This window comes from Choloepus didactylus, assembly GCF_015220235.1.
Source record: "Choloepus didactylus isolate mChoDid1 chromosome X unlocalized genomic scaffold, mChoDid1.pri SUPER_X_unloc3, whole genome shotgun sequence".
Classification (NCBI taxonomy): domain Eukaryota; kingdom Metazoa; phylum Chordata; class Mammalia; order Pilosa; family Megalonychidae; genus Choloepus; species Choloepus didactylus.
This window is the reverse complement of record NW_023637623.1, coordinates 569,730-580,229: the sequence shown is the minus strand read 5'-3', so window position 1 is coordinate 580,229 and position 10,500 is coordinate 569,730.

Sequence of the window (10,500 nt, the reverse complement as noted above, 5' to 3'; positions counted from 1 at the left end):
GGAAGCTGGCTTCTCAGTGATGCCCCTGCCACCAGGCTACTGAAATTCCATTGTTGACTCTATTTCAAGAAGAGGGTTTCATCTATCCAAACTTGGCATCTGCAGTTTTCTTTCCTTATTTGATATATTTCTCTGAGAGAATTTCTCTTCAATGTACCTTTTCACTGAGCTGACATGAAGATAAATCTGGACATTTCTAATTTGTATCATCTGATACCTGTTATAAAAATCTAAACACCCCTTGGATATTTGTATTCTGAAATTTTAGTAAGACTAAAAAGGCAGGGAGAGACATGAATAAAGAAAGTCAGTATTTTTAAATCACTTGCAACTTTTATCAGACATTATAATAAATGGCAATATCGAGTTTACTTCCTACAGATAATTTTTCTTTGAAGCAGATGTGAGGGAAAACAAGTCTCTATACATAATCTGGAACTTTCCTTTAAATATAACAAATGCATTTTGAAACATTTAGAACTAGATGCATTCATGGTGATATTGAACACTTGGTAAAAGTTGGAAGTAAAACGTGTACATGTCAGTTTTTTTTCAAGAAGCTTTACAATTTTTATCTAAACATAGCCATCTATGAGCACCCCCTTCCAAATGGAAAACCCTCTCCACGTAAGCAGAAAGATATAAATTCTGGGTCTGTTAGAGTCTGAACTTGCAAAGCAGAGTTGCCTGGGGTGGCTGGGTGGGGGCTCAGGCCTGCTGGATGGAGCTCTCCCAAGCTTTACATTTGTTTTAGTTAACACGGAAAGCCAGCCAGATGGAGCCCTAAAAATGAGAGCCCCCAAACAAAAGAAACAACACACCCAGGGAACTGCATAGGTAGTTGTTGCTGTTGAAACTGGCTGGCTCTTTGCTTCTCTTCCTAGAGAGTGTGGTGAGGTGACATGCTATTTGTGAGCAAGTGGGCATTTTGGTTGAAGGTGGGGTGCTTTCCTTTTAGCTCCCTCTTTCTTCCGGAAAGTTCAGGATGGAAGCAAGTGGGGATTTCAGCTGGAATTGGCAGTTCTTATGGTCTCAGCTCTTTTGTTCACTTCCTTTCCTTTTAGGGTGTGAGGAAGGAAAGTGACTATGGAGGGAGCTTTTAAAGTGGGGTGTGTGGGTTCTGGTTTCTTGGGGGAATGGTCAGCTTTGCTTGCACACTTGCTCTGGGAAGGGCATGCTTTTCCACAGGCCATAAGAAACTAAATTTACAGGACAGGCATATTGGCCCCTCATGGATGCTTCTGCTCAAAACAAAATCCTTTTCAAAGTAATTCGTGTTACTTGAAAACAGCATTTCTGTGAGCTTCCTGGCAAAATGAGAAGTATCACCCAGAAAGCAAATTGAAGAAGATTTAATTTTAATGCCATTGGATGCAGAGTTGCTAGTCGTTAAACTTACATGGGATTAAACATGTGCATTAAAACAAATTGCTGACTGAGCTGAAGGCTCCTTTCTTTTTGTGGATTTGTGCGCTTTATATGCGGAGTGCTACTTGCAGATGCCGAGATGGGTTGAGCCATTGAACATTGTTTTCTTTTTCTGAAAACTTGGCCAAAGAGTACTTTTAGGGTGGGAAGCAACTGGCTTAGAAAAATCCTGATCTTCTTGAACTTAGTTGTTCCTCTTAAATATCTTTCCTTCCCTTGTGTTACTAGGAAACACAAACAGGTAGTCTCATTTGGTGAAGACACTCTTTATTGGATTAAATCTCCAGTTGTCTGACTCATGCATACTTTGAAAAGTTCTGCCACCCACAATTGCTAAGGTTTATAAATATGCAGCTGCTTGAGGGAATAGAAAGGTACTTTAATCAGCAGTTTCAGCAGGGCTCCAAGCCATGGCATTCTTCGCCGTGACCCTGAAAAAAAGGGGTGGGCAGATTTATCCCCGTGTCATGTAGATGAAAATGGAGCAAGCCAAGGACACGTTTTTTTCAACATTATTAAGTAGGCAGTTTAAGGGGCTGGACTCTGCACCGGGATGTGGGCCTTCAGCATCTTTTGCTCCTTGAGTGAAGGATGGTTCCTTGCCCACTCCAAGCCAAGGTGGGAGTCCTGGGGGTCCCCTTTCCCTGGGACCCTGAGTTTCAGCTGTGAACTCTGAGCCACACAAGTGTCCTGGTCTGGCCAGAGGCTGGGCACACGTGGCTGTTTCAGCCGGAAGCAGCTGGGATGCTTCCCACACTCCGGTCTGAGCTCATGGCCAACCCTGGTTCAGATGAAGGAAAATCCGTCTTTGTCCTGCTCTCACCCCTAGCTTCTAATTCTTCCCCAAAAGCAAGGAGAAAGCCCCCAGCCCCCTTTTACTCGGAATGTTCAGTGGGGCAGGAAAGACTTACAGGCTAACAATGACAAACCATTTTGAGGCACTTTGCTAAGGTTTCTTCTTTTCTCAGTTTTTTTGGGGGGTAGGGTGGGGTGGGGTGGGATGTCTTACAGTTGACAAGTCTGTCATTTTAAAAACTGGTGCCTAATTTATTAAAAAAAACTAGCTTAGGGATATGCTGATTTTCAATACACATGAAAACTTGATGCAATTTATAAATGTATTGAAATTTGATATTTAATGAGAAATCAGTTGAGGAATGTAGAAAATATCAAGTTTCAAAGCTATTGACATGCTATTTATTGAAAGGTGATAGTTTTGGGATCCCAGGCCCCTTGTGCGTGGCAGTTACATCAGAGAGAGGCGACACACTGCTTCTTGGTGTTTGAAGTACGTGGATGTGGATGTGTTATTTATTTTTTTGGTTGAAAGTTCATAAATATGTGCTATTTTAATTATGTTGAGTGTAAATTTGACATTTGCCTTGCATTTATTTTTATATTTTTAAAAACCTGTTGCTTTTTTTTCCCCCAATTTATGAGCAGCCAGAATAACACGGCTGTGTTTGGTTTATGCATCCAAGGTGGGTCAGAATCCACAGGCATTTTCAGGGATTGGTGAAATGAAAAGAAATAACACAACCTTTCCCAAACCAACGGCCTTCAGATGTGCGTCCTCTGCCATTGTGGGGGAAAAACATTCTCGAGGTTTTCTTGGCTACGCTCACATGCTCCTGACACAAATCAGCCCCGACACGTTTAGTTCTAGCTACAGAGTGTATTTTGTCAAATCATATGGTATGACTGTACATCTTGTAAAAGTGAGATATAAATAAACTTATAAATATTTGTATTCGAGTGTCAAAAAAAATTCTCACCTCTCCTGGAGGAGCCTTCTTGGGAGAATTGGGGGTAGGCTGTGTCTGCAGCTGTTTTCCTTCCTCCAAATAAGCATCTGTGTGAATTTCTGGGTGGGAGCTGGTAGCGCCTTTTGGATTTCCAGGGGCCCCTCCTATGTGTGCTCCTATCCCAGCTCCTTTCTTTAACATACCTTGCAGCTTTCCTCTCTTCCTCGTGGATGTCCTCCCAGAAGGTGGCAAAAAAAAGAGAAAATCCCTGACCTGAACCACACGTCAGGGTTTTGGGATCACAACGGGCCCTTTGTGAAAAGGCCACGCATTGTGATTCTGAGTTTTCGGTTTAAAATTTTCACATTGTTCTGTTTTCCCAGAGTGTACCGATTCTGCACAATGGCCTGGTGATGATGGTTGAGCCGTTCTAAAATAATTAGAATAAATGAAAAAGAGACCAATTTTTTAAAATGACAACTCTTTATTTTTTGGCATGTGCTTTTATCTTCTTATGTAAAGGAAAGTTAATGATGGAATTTGGCTCCCCTTGCCTGCTTCCCAGCTTTGATAAAAACCACATGTAGGGAAAACAGTGAAACCGCTGGTGAGAAGGTCCCTGAGTTGGGGAGTGGGCTCCTCGGTCAGGGTGAACATCCTCTAAACCCCGCCTAAATTTTCCCCAGGAGTCTGCCCTTCTCCCTATTCTCTTCAGGACTTGAAACCTTCCCTGCTAGAGAAAGAGCTTTTCAGGGCATGAATCTTCTTTTTAATGCAATTTTATGGCAGATATAATCACAGATCCTATAATCATCCAAAGTGTACAATCAGTTGTTCACAGTACTCTCATATGGTTGTGCATTCATCACCACAATCAATTTTTGAACATTTTCATGACTCCAAAATAAAATAAAAATAAGAATAAAAATAAAACCAAAAGCTAAAAGAACACCCAAACATCCCACCCCCCCTCATTGTTTATTCACTTTTTGTCCCCATTTTTCTAGTCATCTAGGGCATCATGCTTAGCTGCTAGGTTGAACTTGAGATTTCATTTTCATTTCTGATCTGCATTGCACAAAACTGGCCCATGCCAGAGCTTGCTGGGCCCAGCTTTTTAGGAGTCACAGGCCGGAAGGAAATGGTCAGCTGCAGGATAAGGGGGCTAAAGCTGGGGATCTTGAGGAAAGAGACTATCCTCTGGGGTCTCAGTTAACTGTGAGCAACCACAGAGCCAGACTTTGACCACTGACAGCCTCCTCTGGCATTTCACTCCTCGGCCTTGAGAAAACTCTGTCCTTTTGGGGCAAAGGAAGGCAACTTTGGACTTTGTGGATTTGTGTCCAAGTCCTTTGTCTTCATGGCCTCAGTGAGAATTTAATCAGGGAAGTTCTTTTATGGCTAACGAACCAGCTGTGCTCAGCAAATCTGCTAATATTGAAACTGCTTAAGAGATCTTTTGCCTGAGAAGGGACAAGTCACATTTTGGCCAGTTTTAACTAATCCATTTCAGAAAAGGCAAAGTCTGGTTGAATCTCACTCTTCAAGATGTTCTTTACATGCTCTTACCTGAAAAATAAGTTTCCCAGGCTGGATTTTCTTTTGGGTTTTTCCATGGGATACCTTGTTGCAGTTCTCCTTGGACCAGGACAGTTTTATTTATTAAAGTTAACTTGCACATATGTATACGCTGGCAGGAAGTTGAGAGGTGGGAAATGTTAGCTAGCCATTTCTTAGGACTGGTTCTCAAATTCCTAAATTAAACACAAAAGCACATTCACTTTGCCTTGTAAAGGCAACTGTGCTTTCTGTTTCTCAGCTTCTGAGGTTTCTGCTAGTGTGTGACTTTCATGTTTAATCATAAAAAACCTAGGGATTTAAAGAAAAAGACAGAGAAAGCAAATGCAAGCCAACTGCCAATTTGTTATAACTGAAAGTGATTGTGGAGAAGTTGTTGAAGAAAATAAAGTCATTTTTAATTTCATAGTTGTATCTATATTCAAAATGTAAGAAAGAAGACAAAGAAAAATGATGTTGATCATCTGTGTGGCTTAAGTTATACCATTGCCTGTTGCTTCTACAGATTTTTCAAAAATGACTTCCTTTAATTTCTTTTTTTTTAAACATTGGGGTTTGGGGAATAAAGAAAAATTCAAAGTTTTTTTGAATTGCCAAATCTCATCTGTTTGTGCATTAGTAAGCAGAGATTTATTTTTAAGTTGATTGAAGTCATGAGGCTTTTTCCCTCAGTATTTTTATATATGCTATTTACCCAAAATCATGGAGAATTTGCTTAAAACCCTAAAATGTTCTGACTTCATTGACTTCAAGTAGAATTTTCAGGGAAAATCCGCAGCTCTCTTGGTGGAAGCTGAACGGGGTGAAAAGCAGACCCAGTAAATTCACATTGCAAAGCTTGTCCCTGGACTAGCTCATCTATTGCTATTTTTCTTTTGAGATTTAAAAGTCGTCATGAGCCAAAGAATTCAAAGGAGTCTGCATTGGGTGATCCATCTTAATTCTTACTATAAAACAGAAAGGCCAAAAATGAAATCTGCCCATGTTTAAACAGACGTGGTATGTTTGCACTATTTCACAAAAATGCACCCTCAGAAGTCTGTATTGAAGACCAGGATTCGTAGTTCATCAGAGAGCAACTCAAATAGAAAGCAGTGTAAATTTACACGTTAAAACCGACCCATTAAAATAGCTGATGAGTCTTCCTCTGAGTGCAAGCTTGTGTCTGAGTCACACTTAGGAGAGTAAGCCGTTGACTCTTTGGTGGATTGTTTCACTGAACTCTTTAACAGAGGGCCTCCAGAAACAATTGCAGCTATGAGAACTCAAAAAAGAGCCCTCCATTCAGGGGAGTCGTGCCTTTAAAAGGACTTGCCTGGTGGTGAGCAAACACCCACATTTTACAAGAAAAGCTGGGTCACAAGGAAGACTGTGCAGCAGCCAGCTCTTTCAGGGAAGAGTGTTTTTCCCAAACAGGTGACTCGGAAGGATACGATGTGCTTTGCAATAATAACAAATATTCATTGCATATGTACTGTCTGCAGAACCCATACTGTAATGGGATAATCTGACATGCCCAAATCATCCTCTTTCCCCTGTAAGTTTCAATCCATTTGGATAGATAGTATACTTGCATGTCCAAGGGCTTGAGCACTTGTTAGAAGAAATATGTCATATGTGTTTGCACACACACAGGAACAATGAAACAATTCAACCCATTCCAATTATGTTGTATATTCAAGAAGGTCAGTGGGAGACGGCCACAAGCTATTGGTTTATTTGACCACGAAGTTGATAGAGAAAATGGCTCCAGTTCCTTTACTTTGGAAAACTTTCCCAGGCCACTAGGAGCCCCTTCCTGGAGTTCACACCTTCTGCTCCCTCATTGCCCATTTCCTCAGATTTTCGTCTCCATTTTGTGTTCCAGCAGAGGCAGCAGGTATCCAGGGTACTAAATAACTGGAGTTTTGGGAACTGGGGCAGACGTAGGATTGCAAGACCCATCGGTAGGGGTGGAAAGAAAGACGAGTGGAGTTTGGTCTGGGGAAGAGAGGGTCTGAGCTCCTGCACCTGGAAAATCAATCCTTCTTAATTCTTGCTATCATATTGCCATAAAAATCAGAAACATTTTTATGGCAATATAATAATAGCAGGGCAGAGAAGAGGAGGGGAGAAGGCTGGGTAGGGGGTCTTTACAGTCCCTTGTGACCCTCACCCTGACCAGAGCCCTTCTGGGCATGGCAGGAGTTTTCTGTACAAGGAGAAGTCGTTATTACAATTTCTCACCCACCCAGTGCCTGAACTGCTTGTTTTTCAGAGAACATAGGAATTTTCCTTATACCATTAGAAATAAAAAAACACTTAAGACTACAACTCATTGGGAGCACTAATGCCATATTGTCAATGTGTTTTGGAGAATATTTGATGATACCGGGTGATTGCCTAGGGAACCTGGAAGTGGGCCGTTTCTGAGTGACTGAGGAAAAAGGAAGAATTCCAAAGAAGGGAGAGCAAACAGAAACCTGTGCCTGGAGGAAGCAAAAGGACACCCTTCTCAGCTATAGGGCATCTTTTTTGGGTGGCACGGCAGGACAGAGGATGCATCACCAATTTTCTGCAGCTCACAGTGGCTAGACTGGGCTGCAAACAGGATTTCTAAGCAATGGTTGATGTATATGTAGAAACCCAAACTCTTCAGTGCATGAGACAAGCGTCACCTGATGCTAAATATCCAACGAGGAAGACAAAGACCTTTGCTCAGGTTTTTAAAAAGCATTAGGAAGGAGGCTATTTTACTCTGCACTTAGACTTTGTATCTTTCAGTCCTGCACAAACACCAACCACTGCATTCATGCCCAGCAACAATGTTTCAGATTCATTCTTTCTTCCAACATAGTTACTAGCTGAAACTGATTTGAAAAGAAGATGAGAGGAGACACAAATTCCACGCCGGTCATGCTCTTGGCTGAGTTGTCTAGTTTCCACTGTGTGAGTTTTCTGGAGATGCTGGAACACATGACCACAAACTGAGGGGGCTTAAAATAACCGAAATTTATTCTCTTGCAGTTCTGGGGTCTAGAAGAAGGGCATCGAGGTGTGGGCAGGATTCCTGGAGGCCCCTGCTTGCCTCTCCCAGCTCCTGGGTCCCCCCGTCTCCCCATGTGCATTGTGGCACAGCCACCTCCTCTGTAGTCGAATCTCCCTCTACCTCCCTCTTCTAAGGACTCTTCTAATACACCGAGTCCACCCAGATAATCCAAAAAAATCTTCCCATATCAGAACCCTTGACGTCATGCAAAGTCCTTTTCTCCAAATACGGTCAGGTTTATGGTCCCCAGGGACGAGGCCACTGATCAGCTCACTGCAGACTTCCTCGTTTCTCGGGGCTCGGTGGATTATGCCAGAGCCACGACAAGCGGGTTGTGCTGTTTGGCTTCCCCCCCGAGGACCCGGGCTGATTGTCAGGGAAGTGCGGCATGAGGCTGCACGGTATGGCTGACGCAAAAGGGACCGAGTCATGGGGTCGCATGGAAATGCAGGTTGTCATTCTTTTCTCCCCGTCTGTCTGACTCTAATGACAAGGAAACTTGCGGGGGCTCTGACCTGCCATTGGAAACTCTAAAAGAGAAAGGACAGACAGACTTGCCTGAATTGCTCACTTCTCTACAACTATAGAGCTAATTTTTGCTTAACGAAAATTCCAGGAAAAGCCACAGAGAAACCATGCTCAGAATATATAGATTTCCTTGGAGAACAATTTTCACAGAGCAGACTGGAAATCCTCTTGGGGGGCACGGCAGGTTTCAGATCTGTCGTAGCCGTGTTATTGTGCTTTATGGTTTCCTAAAGGTCGACTTTCTGAGCGCGGGACCGCGGTGGAAAACGGCACAGAAGGGATATTTGTTTGACACGCCCAGGCGGGCTGATGCTGAGTGTGGCAATGCCTGCTGGCAACCTCGGGCTGTGTCCTTGTTTTTCAGTCACCCTGACACTTTCTCCAACCCTGCGGTTAGAGCTCCCCAGCGGGCATTTACTCTGCAGCTGTCCTGGGTCTTCAGCGAGCCCCTCCAGCTTCATGCCGTATCCTGTTCTGCATATGGATTGGGAAATTTAAGAGGTGCTTTCGGGATTTTTGCAGTTGTTTCAGGGGACTCTCTGCTAATGTGTGCCAATGATCTAATTAACCACACTCTCAGGCAGAAAGGCCTGCACCATGTTTTAAAAGTTTTTAACATTTGTTTTTAATTTTTTTGTGGCATAATCCACCCTTTTACAGTGTACAGTTTAGTGTTTTTGGTGCATTCACCATTTTGTACAACCATCACCACTCTCTAATTCTAGCACATTTTCATCCTGTCAGAATGAAACCCCACAATTAGGGGTCCCTCCCCTTCCTCCCCTCCCCCAGCCACTGGAAACCACTCTTCTGCTTTCTTCTTTAGAGATTTGCCCTTTCTGGACATTTTGTGTGAATGGAATAATGCAGCATGTGTACTTTTGTGTCTGACTTCTGCACTTAGCTTCATGTATCCAAGGTTCATCCAAGTTGGAGCAGGGATCAGAATGTTGTCTCTGAGTTAAATTCCATTGAATGGATGGGCCACATTTGGTCTATCCATTCATCCGTTGACAGACACTTGTGTTGTCTCTACTTTGTGGTTATTATGGATAATGTTGCTATGAATATTCAGGTACACGTTCTTGAAGGTTTCTTGGATATATACCTGGGAGTGGAATTGCTGGGTCTTACGGTAATTCTGTGTTGAACTTTTTGAGGCACTGCCACCCTGTTTTCCAAAGTGGCTGCCCCATGTGACATTCCCACCAGAAATGCGTGAGGATTCTAATTCTTCAAATCCTCAACATTTGTCCTTGTCTGTCTTTTTGCATCTCACCATCCTAGTGGGCGTGAGATGGTATCTCATTGTGGTTTTCATTTACAATTCCCCAATGGCTAAAGATGTTGAACATCTTTTTATGTGCTTATTGGCCATTTGTGTATCTTTGAAGACATGTCTATTCCAATCCTTTGACCATTTTTCAACTGGGTTGTATGTCTTTTTGTTGTTGAGTTGTAGGGATTCTTTATATATTCTGGATACCAGATCCTAATCACATCTATGATTTGCAAATATTTTCTCCCATTGTGTGTGTTGGCTTTTCACTTTCTTGATGGCATCCTTTGATACACAAAAGTTTTTAATTTTGATAAAGTCCAATGTAACTATTTTTGTCTTTGGTTGCTTGTACGTTTGGTGTCATATCTAAGAATCCATTGCCACATCAAAGTCATGAAGATTTACCCCTATGTTTTTTCTAAGAATTTGATAGTTTCAGGTCTTACATTTAGGTCTTTATCAATTATGAATTTATTTTTTTGTGTGGTGTGAATTAGGGTTCCCACTACTTCCTCTTCCTTCTTCTGTGCCCTCTTCTCTTCTTCCTCTTGCAACTTGTCCTGGCACCATTTGTTTAAGAGTCAATTCTTTCCCTATTGAGTGGCTTTGGCACTCTTATAAAAAAAATCAATTGGCCATACATGTGTGTATTTATTAGTGGACTCTCAATTCTGTTACATTGGCTTGTATGTCTGTCCCTGTGCCAAAAGCACAGTTTTGGGAGCTATAGCTCTACAGTAAGTTTTGAAATAAAAAAAATTCTTCTTTTTCAAGATTCTTTGTCTATTTTGGGTCCCTCACATTTATATATGGTTCTTAGAATTGGCTTGTTAATTCTCATAAAAAAGCAGCTGGAGTTTTGATGGGGCTTGAATTAAGTTGGTAGATGGTGGGGAATATTGGTTCCTCAA